Raw genomic sequence first — 23,798 nt, forward strand, 5'->3', positions numbered from 1 at the left:
CTGCATGTGCACGAAACGATACTAAACGACATTCGTAATAAATATAGATATGCAAAAAGGCATTAAAAAGTAATAGTCACAATTATCAGATATTTGGAAGAAATCGGAGCCCAACGGCCCGACGTCGTTTCCGAAAAGTTGGACGTTAAAATCTAATCGCCTTATTGATGTTGTACCATGACTTTTGAAAATCGTCATATATCCGTTGTGTAATTTGTGACTGACACGATTTCCGATATAAAAACACACGTGTATAACATTAAAATAATATTTACCAAGGTGTACAATACGTATATGTAACATTGTTGAAATCTTTGCTGGATTTCTATCTAATCGTGGGAAGAGCTTGATTTTTATTTTGGTGAACATTGATTTAAACGTTAATAACAAAAATGATACGAATGCCAAATGTAATCCAAAACGATATCAGAATGTTAAAATACAACATGTCTGATTGTAAAATATCTGCAGATACTGCTGGAATCACAGCTTATAAGCAACATTGTTTCGCATCATCGTTTTAAGTATGCATCAATTTGATAAAAATCAATATATCCTCTATTGATTATTGATTCATTGGACCAGTGGGTAGATTAACTTGATGTAGAATGAGATACGATTGAGATGGCGATAACGAGAAGCCGAATAATTAGAGGATATTTGTTGGATTCCTTTGAATATCGATTGTTATTCACGAGTGATCATATACAATAATACGAGCGACGCAGCCACAAGTGAAAATATATTTTGCTACGATCACAAGTAAATTTAAATCGATATTCCACGAATCCGATACTTTTTTCTGTTTATTTTATTCTTCAAATGATGTTTTTGTAGTTGTGCCATTCCGGTCAAATTTATTCCCCGTTAGGGGCCATTAAATATCATTAGCGATTTATGCAATACGCGTTCGCCGCCGTTGCGAATAGTTCAAAAGAACAAATACATTCGTGCGTAAGTTTATATTGTATTTACAATGCAACACATCGAGTGAACGGAAACAAAAACCGATCGCATCATTTCAACAATAGATAATATTGTGATCAAAAAATTAGTTTGTGTTATCTTGGCGTAGTAATATGTCGAGTCCTTTTTATAAATTACGATTACAATGTGCTAGCCATTTTACACAAAACGCAACAAAACGGATTGTAAACAATTAAATGGAAGTAACTGGAACAAATTCAACAGTAAGTGTTCATGGCAATATCTTCACAAAACAGTTTTTGCTAGCAGTGTCTACAACCATACGGATACGCTTGTAGTGTGGATGACCAGGGAAATCAGGATACGCATCCGGTGTTCTTGTCTGGAATTTCGCCGGTAGCAGGTTTTTACGGCCCCAATCTGAAAAAAATAGGTCTATTCGGCCCCAAATTGACCGGGCAAATTCATCCCTATATTTGTTGCAATAATCCATCTCCCAGCTATTGACCCTCCAAATCGCTGGGAGTTGACAATGAAAGCCCTTTTTAATGGAAAGTTACCGCCTGGAAACCAGGCGGCACTTTAATTGGTAATATTAGCAAAATAAACTATTGTTTGGCATAAATAAACACAAACAGATCTTTAAAATAACGCTTATGGGCAATTTTAAACAACTTACAAGATGTGTTGTGCTCGCTTAATATTGAGACTAATCCAACGTTCCATACACGTCAACGGTTCATTTAAATGTGTAAGTTGTTGCAATGGACAAAGCCGAGTATTCCAGATTCGGAATTACGCTATCGACTATCTCCGGAATCCACCGCTAGATAGATCTCCTGTCTTTTTAACCAATCGTAATACACCGGAACGCTCTTAAGATAGATCGAATCGTTGATTTAAAACTTCGAGTTTTGTTTTGATAACGGCGTTCGTATAAAGTGTTTGTTTTGAGTATTTCGACACGAATGATTCGCAAATTGATGTCGGTGATAATATGTTTTGTGTTTGGTACGATGTATTAGGTTGATTGAACTCGATTGTATAGACATTCTGTCTTTTCGTAATTAAGAAGTTGTCTCCCATTCGGGAAGGTATCACGAGTATCCCGGGTAAAAAGAGGTCCGTCTAAAATGCGAATATGACTCCTATCCGCGGATTGACCGAAAAGTGCGGATATGGACGCATACAGGCAATATCGACACTTTTTCTGCAATGTTTAATAAAAAAATACACAATATGTGTTAAATATGTTAGTATTGTCTCAAAATATAACAATTTAATAGACATTATCATTTTTTCAACATAGTATCACTTTAAAATCGATAATCCACCGAATCCAACAAATGTCCTATATATATTATAGTTTATTAGTACGTACAAATATGCACGTCATTTTATTTATTCAAATGAACAAAGGATATCGTAGTGCCTCATTTAAATGTTTCAAGAATGATTATAACCATTATTGTTGCGCTGTTATTGAAAAGCAATGCATGTCCCGCTTAAATTTTAGATTTTTCGTTAACATTATGTTTTATAAGTGAATGTAACAGCGGTAATATTGATCTTTAAAATATAGACTTCGTATTTTTTACATTTTCGGGATATTGAATATGAACTGTTGAAATATTAACGAAAAATCTAAAACTTTTGCGGGACATGCATTGCTTTTCAATAACAGCGCAACTATAATGGTTATAATCATTCTTAAAACATTTAAATGTAGTTCATTTGTTCATTTGAATAAATAAAATAACGTGCATAATTTTACGTACCAACAAAATATAATACATTGTAACAATCAAATATAAGATATTTTACTATGCATATTAAATACATATTGTGTATTTTTCACTGAACATTCGGTCTTTTCGTAATTAACGTCGAGCAAGAGTTATCGTTCGTGCGGGAAGGTATTGTTTACTTCCGGTTGTCAAAAGTTATAAGCGCGTAAATTTCAACAAAGTAAGTATGGATTCTATAATAACATCAGCGAATTTAATTCCAATAAATAATAAAACAACTGTCGGGGATGTTTTGAACTATTCCAAAGTACAAATTCAAGCGTTTTTACGCGCAAATAATGTTAAAATTAGTGGAAGCAAGTTGACACTTGCCCAACGGGTAGTAGAAACGATCTTATCGCGGTGTGACATTGTGTCGGATTGTGCACCACAGTCGTCATCTTCTGGTGTTGAAACTCCCGAAATAGCTGAGCTCCGAGCAGGATAGACTGGGACTTCATGTCATTTCCCTACAGTGAAGCTTAGCGACATCGAGAGCTACTTACTGCACAGTAGCCACCGCACAGAAGATGCCGAAAAAATGCAGTGCTACAGACAATACATCAGGGGTCTCAATTTTTATAAAGAAGGATTTGTCCACAAAATTATGATAAATTCCATAAGCGACAGCAGTAAGCACTGCTATATTTGGTCCAAATGTTATCCTTCAATGCAGCAAGGTGTCTATGAGCAATGGATTTTAATGCCCAAGGAGAGACCCTTTGAAGTTGTGAAGGCATACTGCACATGCCCTGCATGGTAATTATATAATTATTCAGGACGTTTATACTTGAAACATTGTTTTGGTTTTCTTAAGTAGGAAAACCAGATATATTGTTCACAGATACATTTGCTCGTATAAACATGTATGTCATACATTCTCTGAGTGCAGACAAAGGAGTCATGATGAGTGATTACTGTATTATAAACATTTAGCCACTTACCAGGTAATAATAGAAAATAACAATTACAATAAAATTCACACATTTTTTTTATTCAAGTCATTGTCAACTCGTCACTTTTCATTTAAATCATTGTTCATGTAAAGAACATTATTTATATTTAACAAAATTTGCATCTGAATGTATTTGAGAATAATCTTTGCATAATAACAACTATATAATAACAATGTACAAATATTAAGTTTGCCACAAATCCTTATTTAAAGAAGAAAGAGTCAATTACATAAATGAGTCGTGTTCTGAGGAAACTGGGCATATTTAATGCATGTGCGAACAGTGTCGTCCCAGATTAGCCTGTGCAGTCCGCACAGGCTAATCCGGGACGACACTTTCTTCCAAAAGCCTAAACTGGATTTTTGCTGAGAAGAGGCATCATTTAAAAGAAAAATTCAATATAAGCGGAAATTGTTGTCCCTGATTAGCCTGTGCTCAAGCATTATGCCCAGTTTTCTCAGAACACAACTCATATTTGATCAAATTACACCTTAAGTTTGTATATAAGTAAAATACGTGTTATCTGATATTGCCTTCTACAATAATATTAAATATTTACTTATTCAATTATATTATTTCTTGTACTGGAGATAATTTCTACATATTATCCCTTACCAGTTATTTTATAATCTTATATCTCACTGCAAAAAAAATATATATTTATATTTTGCTGTTTATTTTAAAAGATCAAAAATTTTATTTCAGATGTGGAGAGGGATGCACACACATTGCTGGCCTGCTGTTTGCGCTTGAAGGGAGACCACCTTCAGACGAGCTTGAAGATGAAGCCTGCACATCAAAACCATGCCAGTGGAACCAGCCAAACAAAAAGAAAAAACATTCAAGGCCAGTCAATGAAATAAATTTCAAGCGTGTTAGATATGAGGATTCTCTGAAGGTAAAAGAAAAGAAAACGGCTAAATACAATGTAGACAGCATCTCATTTAGAGACACTTTGTGTGCAAAGTTTGGGAATAACTCAAGGGCTGCATTATTTGACATTTTGCCACCAGCTGAAGACCATCATTGTGATGTACACAGTGACCTCAACATTTCAAATTTTGAAGAGGTTGAAACAACCAAACACACTGTTTATAAATCTGACAGATACATTGATTTATTAAGTACTTTGAAAAGTGAAAACATGTCTAAGCCAGATTTTGACCATTTTTTGTCCCTTTGCACCAATGAGATAATAGATGAAATTGAATCTAAAACAAAAGGTCAACATGAAAACCCATTATGGACTTCTGCCCGAAAAATTATAATTACTGCTTCCTTGTTTCATGATGTAAGCACTAAAAAGATCACAACTAATTCAGAAAACATTGTAAAAAAGTGTTTGTTGAAAACAAATCTTTTGACAACAATGCTGTGGCATGGGGTAGGAAACATGAAACAATTGCAAAGAAAAGATACATAGCATACAAAAAACTAAAAGAAAAGACAAATTGGGCTTAGTTGTTTGCACTGACAATGTCTACCTTGGTGCTAGTCCAGATGGTCTAGTCAGCTCTGGGTCTGACAAATACTTAATTGAGATCAAGTGTCCATATAAATGGAGAAATAGTAAAATAAGTGAAGCTTGTCAGAGTAAAGAGTTTTGTTGCTATGTAGATACCAATGGGGATATCCAGTTGAAGAAGAATCACAGGTATTTTACCCAAATTCAGGGGCAAATGGGTGTTTGCAAAATTCAAAAATGTCATTTTGTCATTTATTCTGTGACAGATTTTGCTATAATAACTGTTCATTTTGACAACTTTTTCTGGGAAAGTCTGTTAAACAAACTAAAAGAATTCTATTTGGTTGAAATCATCCCTAAACTATTATGCTAGGAAACAAATACCTTATGTTCAATATTTAGAATTTTCCATATTCAAAACAACATAAAAATGCAATATTAAATAATTGAATACCATTTAAACTTTGCAGAGAATTTGATAATATTTGTTAAACAAGGCTTGTCACCATAGGATGACATATGCCTCCTTTTTCCACATTTTTTTAAACCTAAACGCAAAACCTAAACGCAAAGTGTGACAGAATTTCAGACAAACAGACGGACGGACAGACTGTGATCATTATATGACCACTTTCGGGGGCCTAAAAAGTAGATGTATTAACATACATGTAGCTATTACCATTGAACTCATTGTGACATTTAAAAAATGTAAACCAGCACACAAAGGTGTTAATTTGATTTGCAAAATAATTTATATTTCAGTCATTTATAGTGGTCGAGCATAAAAAAAGAACACACTATTATGTGAAATTGGAATAAGACATCAATCTTGGAAATTAAACTGTGTTGTTTTTTTCAATAATGCAAAATAATTTAAATAGACATTTGCATATATAAATGCATCATATTTACAAATTGATTTTATTTAAAAACTGGATGTTCAATTAAATTTTTTTTTAATTCTCAAAAAATGAAACCATGTACACCTTACAATAAAGCTTCTAGTCACAATAGTAAATATAAATACAAAATAACATCCCTTTTAATGAAAAAGTCAAGAAATGTTGCTTATCATACTTAAATTAAAGAGAGAATAGTACAAAAATAGATCCAGAACATAAAATGAACAGATTTGGATGAGAAAATCACCCAAATGATTTTCATTTCAAGTTTGATGTCTTATTCCAATGTCCATAATTCAGTGTTTTATGCACTTTCATATAAAATTTCAATAACATATAAAGACAAGACAAGCATTTTGAATCAACAGCTATAGTTTAAATGTCATATGCAAGACAGAAGTTGAAACAACAAGGATGATTGCATTTGCAACTAGTTGCATGGACTTGTATACACATGTACTTTAAAATATAAATATTCATCTGCACTTGCAGTCAATGAGCCCCACAATTATTGAGCAGAGGGTTTCTGCTGCTATTCCGAAACAAGTGGCGGTAATAAATTTGTCAGTGCTGCGCATACAAAGAATATGTGATCAGCACAGTCAATGAGAGCCAATGGCATAACTCCTTGCAATATTCGGAAATTCTTAATTTGCTCCATTTTCCTTTCTACATGTATGCGTGCAGATGCAATTCTCCTTGCGGTCTCAACTTCTGTGTTGCTAAACTGAATTTTTGACTTAAATGGGGGACAGTATAGCTTTACCCCTAAGGGTTTTAAGTCAGACTGAACATGAATAAACCCTTTGTCAACCATTACTGCATCTCCTTTGTTCAGTTGCTCGAACAGACCATTATTTCTTGTGATTTGAACATCTGATGTTGATCCAGGCCATAATTTTGATACAAGGACAACCGCACCAGTTGTATTGATTCCAACCAATGCCTTCAAGAGACGATGGGCTTTGAATATATACTTCAGTACAGTCAAGTATAACTCTGGTATCTGAAAACTTTTCAAAACATTTTGGAACACGTGCTTGTAAAGTACATAAATCAGGAAGAAAGATAAGGGATTGCATGCACTCATACATAAACGATACCCAGGAATTGAAAATGTTTGATACTGCACTAGCAGAGATTTTGAAACGAAATTCCAAATCTTTTACAAGTAACCCAAGCCTCATCAAAATTAATAAAAATTCGTCAACACAACGCAACTTATGTTTGCGCCCAAGATTGTTCTTGTTCATTGCACCAACACATTCTGTTGATAGTTTGTAAGCACCACTATCCATAAAAGAATCAAACAGGGCTTGAAACGTTTGATAATTTGGCAATCCCGTGTTAAATTGTATTGACCCGTTTGAGTCTTTTATAGTTTCAATGACAACTTCTGGCATTGAAGTATTCACTCCAACAGAAGAACATGGTTGGTTGAAGGTCTGTGTTGATTTAGACAAGTCATGTTCACATTTTAATTTAACATTTTCTGTTGAATGTTCACCTGTCTGTGTTCCTTGGGGATGGCATTTTACTTCATGTTTTCCATTTAGTGCATTGTTGTTTAGATCAGCATACCTGCAAATGTATATGATACGTTTTAAGTTTGCTGTCATTATTATGAACCTATGAGAGAGAACTTAAAGTAGCCCCTTTTCATGTTTATTTGACCACTTTGAATATGACTTTTTATATTGAATGAAAATAATCTGCTAAAAAAAATGTAAATATTGATATAATGCTGTTTAAAAAAAACACTTTGACTTTGACTAATATAGCATTGTTTACACTGAAGTTTTGTTAGACATTTTAAAGAAATTATTTACTGTCCATAGTGCTGTAGATTCTAGACATTTTCCATCTTAAAAATGCTTTGAAAAATGCTTTATATGATGAGATGATATGAGTATGATACATGCATTTACATTCTTTCATGCTTATTGTTAATGGAGTTATGTAAGATTTGTTATTTAACAGTCTATGTTGTGCATTTTAGCCTTTATTTCAATTACATCAAATAAAGTATGTAACTATTATTCATATTATTTTCTTCTCCTTATTTGAATTATTATGAAGAGTTATAATAAATTAGTTTTTCCAAAATCAGTGGACTTAGCGCAAAAAAATTCCCAATCCCAAAATTCCCAAATTGGCAAGGAAAAAGTCTGTTATAAAGAAATCATATTATAGCCTTGTTTTTTGCTTGAAATGTTTATTTTTTGTATTGAACTTTCTCTCTATATATTCAGTAATTAATATTCTATAAGCAAATTTAATCATAAATTCATTTATTACTATAAAAATTGTGCTAATTCTTCATAAAGAAATCATTTTTGTGCAGTTATTTATTATTTTTATTATTTGTATGCCTTTAAAACAAAATAAAGGCAAAATTATCTCCATATCAGACATTTCCTTAGTAACATTCTAGGATGGCAATCTTACAAGCCTGATTTGCTAGTATCTTTCCTATCAATCTGTTCAGTCATTTTGATAGTAATACACTAAATGTTTGTATTTATTGATATAAATCATTAAATTAATATTTTAATTGAATACTTAACACCAATATACTATTCAAAAATGAATATTTGCAAAAATGGCATTTACACAACTTTTAGAGCAAATTTTGCTAAATTTTTACAAAATTGTTTTACTTCAAAACAAAACATGACATTTGCATTTTGAAGTTTTTGTCTGAACCACTGCTTTTAAATATTAAAAAAGCTCCTAGATGATTTTTTGACACTTGCAGGTCTTTATTGTGGGGAATTCGGTACTTTACCGTGCTTTGCACTATGAATTCATTCTCGTTATCCCAATAATAATGTTTATATTTTAGTTTTTCACTACCAAACTTGGAAAAAAAAATGTTTCATCAGTGCATACTGTTTTTTGCAATATTTTATCTTAATATCCGCAGTATTTTGATAAATAATTAAAAGTAATGGGGATTTTGGGGGATTTTGGTTATTACGGGTATTTCGGTATAATTTCTACACACCACATTTTGAACCAAACAATAACACATTTGTAATAGAATTTTTAAATTTAAGATAAATACCAAAAGTTTTATCGAAATATGTCATAATTGCAAAAATATGGGGTTGGCTGAATTTATAGGAATGGGTGAAACTATAGACAGAAGGATACTTGTATTTACCCTTTTTGCATGTGGACAACCAGTGATTACAAAACATGCTACATATCTATTACTTACGAACGCAAATGTAGGGCAGAGGTGACTGAAATATTTTCTGGAATGGGCTGTAATATGGTACGCTTCTTTTTGTCATGTTTTGGAAGAACTCTGCACTGAGGTAAATTCTCAGTCGGAACTTTTTTACGATTGACAGAGTTAGGTCCGATGCCGTCTGCAAAGTGGTCCGAACATACCCGTGTGTACAACGTTGGTAACCAATTCTTATGGCTTATTGCCATTACCCAAGCTTTTCTTGTACATGGGTCCTTCGGCATTTTATGTAAAACCACTTTCTTTGAAAATTTACCCACTCTGTCGCTGAAATTATGGCACTCAAAGATAGAGCAGTAGTCTTTCCCCATTGTTTATATTGACACTGGAAGTGGGTATACCTTCCCGCACGAACGACAACTCTGTTTACACAAAATTACGAAAAAGTGTCGATGTTGCTTATATTCGTCCATATCCGCACTTTTTGGTCATATCCGCGGATAGGAGTCATATTCGCATTTTAGACGGACCGCTTTTTACCCGGGATACTCGTGATACCTTCCCGAATGGGAGACAACTTCTTAATTACGAAAAGACAGAATACGTGACATGAACAATTCGCTTATCAAGTAGAACTCTGAGCTGTACGTATGTGCTCATAAAAGCTCAGATCATTCGAGAAGAACTAGGCTCTATATTAATTTCACATTTTCTTTAAAACTTAAATTATAACAGTGGGTATACAGAGTCGGTTCGTTTGTTGAATATTGCTTTTGATAAAAGGTATAAATGATGAGCATTTGTTTTGTGTCGGTTATTTCACACTTTTTAACGCAATTATTTCACAAACGTATAAACGTGTACATATTTTGTTCATCTTTGTTCTACTTAGGCTACTAGTTTTTTTTATCGTGCTGTGATATTGGGTGTTACTTTGTGTTAATCGTAAATACATTAACATAAAAACAACAGTGTCCTTGCTAGTGCTTGTGATTGAGGATGTGTGATGGAGGGGGCGTGCTTTTTTTGTCTGAAGGCCGTTCGCTCGTTGAAGCATGGCATCACGTGGCGTCTTTGACAGATTGCAGCATCGCAAATAGAATACATTTAAATCCATATGCAAAATATATTGAATATATTGACTAGCTAAGAGTTTCGACAGCAAATTTATTTCCATACATAAGATTGAACATATTAAAAATTAGTAATATTGATGACATGGTTATAGTTTGCACATTTTTATAAACATTGTATTCTATTGTCATTCTAAATTTTGTGGACACCCAGATACCCCTCCCCCCTAATTAATTGCTCAAAATTTGTAGCTTTGATTATTTCATTTTTTTAATGTGAAATCTACCCATTTTCATTATGCCGGTGACACATCACATATGCATATAAGAACTGATAACGGACATAAACGCTGTCATAGGTGCGGTTGATCGACGATTGCTAATACTTGATAATGAATGACGGGGCTGGAGTAAATAAACAACACATGCTAAATACCTTAACGATGTTGATCAGGAACAAGTGTATGATGTCAATTAGAACCAAATTTGTTTCGATGATCGCTTTTAAACATAAAACGATAATTGCTTATAAAAAATGTTTCGTTCATTAGTGTTAATTCACAACTCAATTATAGTATAGCTTCCGTCATTTTAAATGTAATGTTAAGACGATTAATGCAAACACGTTGCAGTCATTTCCGATTTGTGTGTGAGGGGACTGTATTGTATTGTTAAGAAATGTGTATGTATTATTATTAGCACTTAAATGTTATCAAAATATATGCAAACGAAAAAAATAGGTAGTTTGTTTTATTTAAATGCTGTCTCTTCCTTTCGTAAATCCTTATTTCGATGACGATATACATGAAGAAAATGCAAATAGAATCATTGATGCCAAATAGAATTAACTTTATTAACAATAATATAATACTGTGATAAACATTATCCCATAGTTATAAAGTATATAGAATCGACCAAACTATTTACAACGATATATTCAAATTGAACATTGGCCGAACAAGCCTGGAACTTGGGCCGAATGAGCCTCAAATTGGGACCGAATGAGCCTGAATTTACAGGGGCCGAAAAGCTTAAGACCGAAAAAGCCGACAACCATTTCACCTGGTGACTGAACACATTCTTCTGTGAGAAACCCATTTCAGAGCTGTGGTAATTGAAGGTCACGTTGCCGTGAATATTTGTGTTGAAAAAGATTCCCATTGCAATCGACAAATCACTCAATCCTGGGGTGGCAGACGGAGAAAGATTCTGATTTTTTATCGTCCTGAAATCGAAAGTCGTATTAAACTTGAGATTCGCTCTTGAAAAACAAACGGGGTTTAAAGGGGCCTTTTCACAGATTTTTGGCATTTTTTAACTTATTCATTAAATGCTTTATACTGATAAATGTAAACATTGGATCGTAAAAGCTCCAGTAAAAAATCAAGAATAAAATTAAAAAAAGGAAAAGAACATTGCCCGGAGTAGGTTTCGAACCAGTGACCCCTGGAGTCCTGCCAGAGTCCTGAAGTAAAAACGCTTTAGCCTACTGAGCTATTCCGCCGAGTACACATACTTGACGTATTTTATACCTTATATAAGCAATCTTCGTAGTTTCACAAAATTTAACGACAAAAACAGAACTCTCCAAATTATTCAATCGTTTCGCGTTGCAACGCTTTATAATTTTTAGGTTTTAAAATCGTCAAAAGATGCATATAATGGCTATATTAGAGCATGGTAAATGTTCAGTATTACTGTTTCCTCACAAATATCATAACTAAAACGAAAATTTGCGAATCTGAAACAACTTTTTTCAATTTTGTCAATTTACCAAAGCGTGAAAAGATCCCTTTAATGCTTGTGCGTAAAATGTCACCCAAGGTTAGCCTTAGCAGTCCGCAAACAAGCTTATCAGAGACAGACCGCACTTTCCGCTTTTATTGTATTTTTTATAAGAAGTCTCTTCTAAGCGAAAATCCAGTTTAGGCGGAATGTATGGTCCCTGACTAGCCTGTGCGGAGAACTCAGGCTCATATGAGACAAAACTTTACGCATATGCATTAAGCCTCGTTTGTCCACAGTGCGGATCAATTGCAATGTTTAATGAGATGTGTGTGCCTTGGACTGCAAATTGTTTTAAGGGACATCACTCCTGCAACACTCTGATGACAATGATTTGGGACTTATGTGACATACATGTGTATTGAGTTAAGTAATGTTCAAAAAGTCAGATATTCGATTATTTGACAATCATTCCTATTCCATCGTAAACTGAAAAAAACATTGTACTCAATATACATTCCATGAGTACACGTGCTAACAAATAGAGTAAATATATATAAAGGAATGAAATGTGATCATTATTAAATTTTATAAGTTGTTAAATAAAGTATAAATACATGAAAAAGTCTAGGAAAATTTGATACAGCATTAAGAATATATTTAACAATTTTATAGTTATAACATAAAACAAGACAAATCTACAAGAGAGCGAGAAGTCATGTTTGGGTAATAAATTAAATACAACCATAACATCTATACAACTTTCTTTGAATAAATGCTTTATTTACAAACATGGCTCAGTTTCTGTTGGTACTTGTATTATCAGATTGCATTATATCATAAGCATTTGTAAAGTTATAGCGGGCAAATTTTATTGCACAATAAATAATTGATAATGAGGCAAACAAACGATACTGGCGTGATGTCTGTAAAACATAAAACATTGATTTTCAAACACATCGCAATATATAAATAATGAAGTTGACTGTCATTTTAATGATTCCAGCCACCGCGTTGTGAAAGATCTAAGCTACCTCTGGGTCCAATTTCTAGTTATTTCTGGGAACACGTATAATAACTATAAATTCTAGCTCTAAACATCACATTATCATTAAATAAATTATTTAAAGTCTGGAACAATTAATCGAATTCCTAGTTCACGTTCCAATATGTTTTCATTATTATTATTATTACTATTATTTATTAATATACTATGAGCTGCGTCATGCGAAAATGGATCTTATGCTTTATGCGACCAGCGTACCTCCAGACCAGCCTGAGCAGTCGCGCAGTCTGGTCAGGAGCTAGGCTGTCCGCTATAACTTCCCGTAATGGTTCGTTGTCTCATTAGCGATCAGGGTAGCTCCTGACCAGACTTCGTAACTGCGCAGGCCGGTCTGGAAGTACTCTAGCCGCATATGACATAAGACCAATTTTCGCATGACGCGGAACATATTTTAGGCATACTATCAGAATATACATATGAAACGCTTGTATATACCTTTATATATATAAGTTTTGTGCACACCATGTTGAATTCCATGGTAACCTGCAATATGCCAGTCCGACCTTATATATATATATATAATTGCTATAAATATTCTTTTGGACAGTAATGCTTGTACATTTCTCAATATACTGAAAATTAAATCATTCGATATTGTCAGTGCATATTAATTAAGATAAATTTAAATTAGTATAATGTTTTATCAAACATCTTCTCGTTAGAGGATCGAACTCACGTCTTTCATATAGCTTGGTATAATAAAATAATGAGACTGACGCAGTATCTACTGTGCTAACGAGGCATATGCCGCTCGTGTTTTCACTACTCCTAATGTGACCTTTTAAAATTGTATAGGGACACTTTCCTCTTTATACAAATATTCATTATAGCTAAAAATATATCACCCCTTTTAAAATTATATTTATCCATCAACAACATTTTACTAAACATACATCTTAAATGTTGTAAAAGCACACATAAACGATGAATAGAACACAAACCACGGCCGGGAATCAAGCTCGGTCAACAATAATTCTTCCAGTGAACCTCCGATATTCAGAAATGGATGTTTATACATTTAAGTTGTTAGTACATGTATTAACTATAACGTAACTGGCGTGTCCCTCTTCTGTCGTGGTTAACGTTCAAATTGTTTTCATAACATACTAATTAAAAACCTATTTTGTTTTATATTTACCTAGCAGAAGTGGAGTTAGGAGCAGTGTATCAATATCGACAAACAGATGACCACAGGAATCAGTATGAAGGCCTACTTCACCCTCAAGACCCTCACAGAGACCAGTCATCCCAAAGCCAGTGTTATAGCAGACGCTGACGAGAATCTCCTGACTGAATACTGAAGCGACCTCTATAACTACCCGCTTCAACCAGATTCTAGTCTCTTTCAGAACGTGTCCAAACCAGAAGCGGACTTGAGGCAGAAGTGGATAAGGCAGTGCGTAGTCTTAAGGCAAGGAAATCTCCAGGAGTGGCCAACGTCCCTTCCGAGCTGATAAAGTACGGGGGCGAGGCAACGACTGCAGCAATGACGGCACTATGTCAAAAGATTTGGGAGGAGTAGAAGTGACCCAAAGTGTGGACACACTCTCTGGTCATCTCCCTACCGAAAAAGGGCAACCTTAAGCTATGAGAGAATTGCCATTAGCTTTATCAGTCATCCAAGCAAAGTCATGCTACGCATAATCCTTAATCGATTAGAAATTAGAACGAAGAACTGCTGGGCCAACGTCAGACAGGATTCAGAGCTGGGCGGAGCACAGTGGTACATATCGTCAACTGTAGAGTCATCATTAACATCGGCATTAGCAACGTGATCTCTTCCACAATTTCATTATCTTTGAGAACGTTTTTGACCGCGTGTGGCATGATTGTCAAGGCCTGTTATGTAAGGATTTAACATTGACGAAGGGCTGATGCAAGTCATCCAAAAACTCATAACGCTAGCAGCGCAGTACTTCTCAATGAACAGAAGAAGGACATCTTCAGGACATCAGTGGGCGTCCGTCAGGGATGTCTGATCTACCCCGTCCTGTTTAACATGTTCCTTGACAACATAATGCAAGAGACTCTCCAAAACCACCACACCTCTATCTCACTCGGTGTAAAACCAATCTCCATCTTAGGATTCGCGGATGAAATTGAAACAATGGGTGAAACCAGCAGTGAACTTCAAGATCTTACCAAGAGCAGGAGCATACGTAATCGAGGTCAGCACGGAGAATTCGAACCACGACCAGCATAAACGCATATATCACCATGAACGACGAGAAGCTGGAAGAAGTGAGTACCAGTACCGCTGAGGTCCGTATAGGAAAGTTTTTATTGCGACGCAGCGATGACCAGACTGAGCAGGTTTTGAACAAGCAGCTCCATCCACCAAGTGCCGGTTTTACAAGTCACTTGTAGACACAATCAAACAATCCTATCCGTATCAAACAATACGGCTGCGAGACCTGGACGCTATACACGGACACTGAACGCAGGATACAGGCCTTTGAACACAAGTGTCGCCGGAGACTGATCCGCATCTCCTTCATGAAGCACACGTCAAATGAGTACGTCCGGAAGGTGGACAACACATGCTGGTCATTTCAAGACCCTCCTAGGGACCGTCAAACGAAAACGCTAGCTTGGTGTGGACACCTCACCCGGCACGACCCACTGTTTTCAAGGGAACCATAGAGGGAGGTCGCCGTTGAGGCCGTCAATAGAAAAGCTGGGTGGAAAATGTTACAGAATAAGCTACTTAAAGCAGCCCACAAAAGACCTGATTGGCGGAGGATATTTGTTACGTCGTCTCTCATCTTATTAAGATAATAAGCATAGCTATTAGATAATGGTTTGCACATCTGACGAAGATATCGCTTATATCTATGAATATGTATTCAAACATATGATTAAGACCTTTGTATAACTTAGCAATCTGATTTAAATATATGATGAAGATCTAGTGTTTATGTTTATATCCGACCTCCGATAAAAAATGACCTAATCCGATTTGCGAAGACCGGTCACGTGCGCATGATTAATTTACCATAAACCCCGAGTAATTTCCATACACCCTTTAAACGTTAACAAAAATGGCGTCGGTTCGATAGACTGCTAGATAAGTCTTGTTATTATATGAAGTTTTTTGCTTATTTACGGGGAACCAATAAAAACTGAAACTTTGCTGTAGATAAGATTGATGACACTATTTCAGCTTAACAAGAGTCATACAAAAATCTTAATTTAGACACGCTTTCCTCAATGACAACTTTAATCCAATGCTTATAACAATTAAGTTACAACGATATGCATTTCTTTTTTTCTGTTAATCCATCCCTTTCTCAAAATTTATTTTAGACCACACTATTTTTCAAGTACATTTGTATCGAATGCTAACCATTCTGACCCAAAACACAATTTAAGAAATCGTTATCGTGTCGGAGCGAGTTTGTTCATTTCCATCAAAGTTTACAACTATGCATGACACACATACACTCCAAAATACGCATTTGTATTCGATTGATAATTTAAAAAATATGTTACGTCATGAATTGCCTAATCAATTGAATGAAAAATAAAAGTATGGAAAGACGGTTCGGACAAAAATATATATTAACACAACAAGGAAAAGGTTGTCGCTGAGATATAATCGTTACTCTGTTAGAAACTGATGGTGTATGGGATATACATTATCAGTTACTAACAGGGTAACTAATAGCATTCTAATTAAAGCGGGTATATACGATCTTATCAAATATTTATTATATGTGTAAAAAACTTATTATACATATATTTCAATATAAACTAAAATAAAAGTTAAGAAGAACATGTGTCGAAAAATGCTAAATAAGCCAGATATTTAATTCTGAAATCGAAAAAGGCTGTACAGCCGAATTCGCCAGCATGTATATCATGCTTGTACGATGTGAATCTAAATTTAGTTTAACGGTTCATTTGAAATTCCTGCAGCGATATCGATTCATACGACACACGAACACTTACTAAAAAGACGAATGCATCGGTTATTGTAGGAAAATATTTACGAATTATCTTCGTCACAATCGGCTCGGGGCGCAAATTTGCATTTGCTGCATTTCATGAAATTCGTATTAAATTTATCATTTTTCTTGCATATTGTGTGTTATTATTACATATTTGTATCAATATTTTACAATTCATCACATAAAATCGTATATTCCCGCTTTAAAACATCTGATGAAAATCTAGTTCATAGCTATGCATTCGGTTTTGAACATGATATGAAGATCAAGTGCATAGCTAGGCTTTCGATTTCAAACATTTGATGAAGACCAAACATTTAACAGCCACGTTCTTCCACATGCATTCTTATTTGAATAACCGATGATGATCTAGAGTGCCAGTCCCATATAAGCACGGATGGACACGACAGTCCCGGATCGTCCCGGATCCCCCCGGATCAAGAACCGGGACGAACTGGGATGACCCGTGGCCTTTTAGCTTTGACAGTCTTACGAAGACTATCAGCCCAATGACAACACGCCATCCAAACGGACCAACCCGGCAGCAACACGCCATCAACACGGTGTCCACGCGAACTGCCCCGGACAGTCACGGTAGAGCTACGGACCAACACGACAGTGACATGAAATAAACACGGACCAACACGGCATCAACAAGGACCGTCCTGGACCTACACGACAACGACACGGACAAAAACGGCATGCAAACGGACCAAACACGACCTGCGCCGTACCGACAACAACTTGTATACAATCAGGTTTATTTTCGGTGATTAATTCATTCTGCAATCAAATCTCGAAGGTGTAATCACGTATACATAGTTAAAACGTCAAACTTCCATATAAAATGAAGCGTATTGTCAAAGTTGGCCGTCCAGTTCCCAAAAGATCGTCACGAGTAGCATCCACAAGCAATTAAGAACAGAACAGCGGCAACAAGAAGCAGCAAGCTCGAGGCCCCGATCAAGATTCTCATTCCATTTACAAGTAGATCAACAACCAGCACCTCACAGAAACTGCCGCTTTAAAAAAGAAGATTTCTCTCGTCCTTTCAGAGGAAAACGAGGTCATCATGGCAGATTGACTCAATGAGAACCCTATGTTCAACACGAAACTCATTGTTGCTTCATTCATCCGAAATGAATTTGTAGTCGGCGTTGACCAAAGCCATGCGGATTATGGAATTGCAATAGTTGTAGTACAAGGAGCTACCACACTTAGGACAATGTACAGCGATGTGCTTCCCGCCCAAAACAACCACAAAGTAGTACAACTGCTATAGTTAACCGAACTGCTCCACGAGGCTCTTCTTCTTATCTGGCGTTTGAGGACAGGGAATTGGTTCCTCAGCAAATTCTACAAGCACGCATCGCAGACCTGAAGGATGATCTTGGAGATGGCGCTGTGTGCGACTCAAAAGCCATACATCAGACAGTGTTAACTGTGACCGATGTTAGGTACCGCAATGATTTTGCAAACTTAATTTCAGCTGGCAGATGATTCCTGCAGTTTTACTTCGTCGGCTTGATTTCTTTGCTTAATACGTGTCAGGATATCTTGGTATATTTGATAGCCCATGTGCAGGATATTAAAGAAGCCTTTTACGCCTTTTTTATTGAGCTCGTCCATCAGCCGTACGTTATCAACCAGACCTGTTCGTCTAGCTGCCGAACCATTGTCTGACCCAGATGGTCCTCCGTTTCATTTTATGCACTGGTTTATATATTTTTCGTGCATTAGCTATTTCCCTGTCACAGCTTCGCTTTAGCAATCAGGATACTGTTTTCAATCTGAGTTTTTGCAGTAGAAGCTGGCATCTCATTAGCATCAGCTTGTCCTCAGTGGTCATCTATTCTCCCATGTTGCATCGTCGGTAGCACAGGAGACAACCGTACAACTGCCGTCACGGTCCTTGAAAGACAGGGGTCTGAACTATGTTCCCGGACTGTCAAGGCCGTACACGGACAACCTAGGCATAAAAACGGTTGTCCCCGGACTCTTTTCGGCTGTACCCGAACCCTACACGGCAGCTACACGGATCATCCCGGAGGGTTCTATCATCCTGGATCGTCCCGGACCTCCGCGGATCAACACGGTAGTTTTGAGCTTCCCAAAACTGCCGTGTTGGCCTCTCGGAGCGACAAGGACATTCCCGGACGGCTCAGGACCTAGACGGATCGAAACGGAGACACACGGCGAATACACGGTTCACATTCCGAATCATCCCTGATATGAACCGTGTTGGTCCGGCAAATGTATCGGACTGGGGCATAGCATTTATCAGCCAGCGTAACTTGTATATTCAATTTGTTTCCCATCTGAATACCTACTTAATATTCCTAATAATCATCTCAAGTTAATATAAGTTGCTTTTGAAATGTAATTCAATAGACAGTTTTTTTATCAGAGGTGTCGCCATAAACACATTGGTACAAAAATTATAGGCACACATTTCACGTGCTGAATTTATATATTTCAAGGAAAATGTCATTCCAATGTGCTACACAAAAGTTAAAAGTTTATCAGCTATACCTCGACGAAATATAGCCAGAATCAAGTTTTTTTTGTAATAACAAAGATCTACATTGCAAATATTGGAAATCTTCTTAGCGTATCCCGTCCACCCAAATTAATCATATTGTACTGGCTGTACGCTTCAGTATAAACCCCAAACACAATACCCGTTATAAATACATATGATGCCACACATAATACGCATGTTAGCGCATTGTTAAGAATACCATGATATGGTATATATTGTAAACCAGGCATATACACCAAACATACTATTTTGGAACGATGAGGACCATTTATTTGCGCATGCACAACATGGCAAATAAATCATGAGCAGGATTATAAATGAGTTGGAATGAACTCACAATTGCAGGGTGATGCTGCAATCCAAAAAATCAACAATGCAGACTTTTTAATTCCATACATTCAACATTCAAACGTGAAATGCAATTTTACCAGAAAAAAACATACACAGAACATTAAACACTTTTATAAGCAGAGTTCACAATAATTTTACATAAAAAGAACTCTCCTTCACAATGCCATAATTTATTGCAATGAACATGCCGTTACAACCCATCCCAGCTATCGGTTCACTTTATGTACAAAAAAGATTAACAATTGGTGTCCCTTAAACCAGCTGCCCACTGGGCTCTCGATTGTTCACGAAAGCGAATTTGGCCAACTCGGGATGTTTTGAGTATCTATGGGTCAATTTGAGACCAGACAATTTTTGTGACCATTGGCACTGTCCCGCGTCTGATCGGGCTCATACACTTTTGCGTCGGAAAGTATACCACAATATATCTTAAATGACTCTGTGAATACATGACGAACATGAGTACACGATCAAGCTCCGCCCGTTTTATCTTGAGAGATCACCGATTTAGCATTTTGTTATATACCGCCAACACAAATTCAAAGCATCGGGACTGAAGACACCGAATATAACATAAGTAAAAAACGTTTGTTAATGTTCTTTGTGCAGGAATGATATTTTCATGGTGATGTTGATATTCAGATTAACCAATGCAGTTTACAGTAACATAGTTATTCTAGAAAAATGTAAATATGATTAATGAATGTTTAGACGTTAGAAGTATTGGTTTATTTCGTTGCAAAAAAACACAGGTAATTCCAGGTAATACTACAACTACTACTACTAAAACTTGAAACTTGAAACTTGCTAATTTGATGAAACGCCTATTTATATAATTATATTCAATGGCGTTGTACAAAACATATATATGTACATAAAATCGATAAAAAATAAGAGATATTGATAATATTATGCAGCATTAATTAAAGGATTAATGATCTAAAAATGTGTGATATAAATAATATTGCTGTAAGGAACTTAAGCAATAAAACAATACCGGCTACACTATTAAAACACAGTAAAAGAAAAATATTATGTAATAAATTGATATATTAACTAGAGTTAAGACAATAATTATAATGATAATATGAGCAAATATTTGGCAACATAAAGACAGTGTTTTTCATTAACTAAAAGGATACGTAAAAGGATATTTCTGCACTCTGGCTGTCGGATCCCGCAGCTACCGGTCACCTGTCATACTTAAGGACACTTCTTTTGGGTTTTAACCTTATTTGAACTATCGTGACTACAAGTCACAAATAGGCTGACCAAGTGTGACTACAAGACACAACTTGAAGGTTAAAATTACAGTGTGACTATAAGACACAACTAGAAGGCCTAAGCATGACTAAATGACAGCTGGTTTATGTAATTCAATCATTGAGCAAAGAAGCCCTAATGATTCTTGATTACCAGTCACTTGTACAATAAATATCCTTTTCGAGCAAAGAAGCCCGCACAATTCTTTAATTGCTTGGTCCTATGAATCCTAGTGACAAATAAGCCTGCACAACTGAGTCTCGATTATTTTTTTAAATCAGAGGTATTCAAATTAAAATAGGGTGTAAAAGTCTCTGAAGAGAAATGTTTTCAAATTCCTTTTGAAAATGTTTATTGATGCGGAAGTCCGGATGCTTGATGGAAGGTCATTCCACAGTTTCGGACCAACAACTCCGAAACTCCTGTCCATGAAAGTTTTTCTCTTTGTGCGTTTCACATCATAACATCCGTCATACGAGACGGTAGATCGTAGGTCACGTGCTGGTACTTTTTCTTTTAAAAGTTCTGTAAGGTATTTTGGCGCGTTACCAACAGAACAATTATACATGAAGTTCAGTAATTTAAATGTTATCCTAGCCTTTACTGGTAGCCAGTGTAGTTCATACAAGGCATCTTTTGAACTGTCATATTTCTGTCGGCCGAGTACCAATTTGGCACACATGTTTTGGATACGTTGCATTTTGTTTATTTCGCATTGAGCTGTTCCATACAAGATGAGATTACAATAATCCAGATGGGATATTACCAAAGACAAAACGAGTATTTCTGTTGCTTCTTTTGTTAAGTATTTCCTTATGTTTTTGATTTTAAGGTAGTTGTACATGGCTGTACGGCACTTAATTTTGATGTGTTCTTTACTACTACTTCTTATACTACTACTAATACAACTACTACTACTTCTACTTCTACTTCTACTTATACTACTACTACTACTACAACAACTACTACAACTACTACTACTACGGCTACTACTACTACTACTACTACTACTACTTCTACTACGACTCTACGACTACTACTACTACTACTACTTCGACTACTACTACTACAACTACTGCTACTACTACGACTACTACTTCTACTACTACTACTACTACTACTACTACTACGACTACTACTACTACTACGACGACGACTACTACTACTACTACGACGACTACGACTACTACGACTACTACGCCTACTACGACGACGACTACTACGACTACTGCTACTACTACGACTACTACGACGAATACGACCACGACTACGACTACGACTACGACGACGACGACGACGACGACGACGACGACGACGACGACGACGACGACTACGACAACTACGAGGACGACGACGACTTCGACGACGACGACGACGACGACGACGACGAGGACGACCACGACGACGGCGACGACGACGACGACGACGACGACGACGACGACGACGACGACGACGACGACGACGACAACGACGACGACTACGACGACGACGACGACGACGACGACGACGACTACGACGACGACGACGACGACGACTACGACGACTACGACGACTACGACGAGGACGACGACGACAACGACAACGACGACCACAACAACAACAACAAACAACGACGACGAGGACGACTACGACGACGAGGACGACGACGACGAGACGACGACGACGACGACGACGACGACGACGACGACGACGACGACGACGACGACGACGACGACGACGACGACGACGACGACGACTACGACGACAACGACGACGACACGACTACGACTACGGCGACGACGACGACGACGACGACGACGACGACGACGACTACGACTACGACGACGACGACGACTGCGACGACGACGACGACGACGACGACGACGACGACTACGACGACACGACGACGACGACGACGACGACGACGACGACGACGACGACGACGACGACGACGACTACGACGACGACGACGACGACAACTACTACGACTCGACGACTACGACGACGACGACGACGACCACGACGACGACGACGACTACGACGACGACTAACGACGACTATAACTACTACTACTACTACTACTACTACGACTACGACGACTACTACTACTACTACTACTACTACTACGACTACTACTACTACTACTACTACTACTACTACTACTACTACTACTACTACTACTCTACTACTCTACTACTACGACGACTACTACCTCTACTACTACCTACTACTACTACTACTACTACTACAACTACTACTACTACTACTACTACTACAACTACTACTACTACTACTACTACTTCTTCTTCTTCTTCTACTACTACTACTACTACTACTTCTACTACTACTACTACTACTACTACTACTATTGCTACTACTACTACTACTACTACTATCAGGGGCGTACCTAGGCATACGGCAGTATCCCCGTGCGTATAATTCAGTTTCAAACTTAAATAAAAATAAATATTCGAAAAATTCAATAAAAAGCGACGGCTTAGGGGGGTTAGGGGTATAATTATTTAAACAAGAAAACAAGACGCCCACTTTTAGAAAATAACAGTGGGTACAAAACACAACATATTCTTAACTACAAACATACGAAGTAAATGCTTT

The 23,798-nt window shown here is 36.6% G+C and overlaps 1 pseudogene; it reads left to right on the plus strand.

Moving 5' to 3' along the window:
* Positions 1 to 2,901: 2,901 nt before the first annotated feature.
* LOC127846156 (uncharacterized) lies at positions 2,902 to 14,398 on the plus strand (annotated as a pseudogene).
* Positions 14,399 to 23,798: the final 9,400 nt, after the last annotated feature.

The sequence above is a fragment of the Dreissena polymorpha genome, chromosome 9, assembly GCF_020536995.1.
Source record: "Dreissena polymorpha isolate Duluth1 chromosome 9, UMN_Dpol_1.0, whole genome shotgun sequence".
NCBI classification, from domain to species: Eukaryota; Metazoa; Mollusca; class Bivalvia; order Myida; family Dreissenidae; genus Dreissena; species Dreissena polymorpha.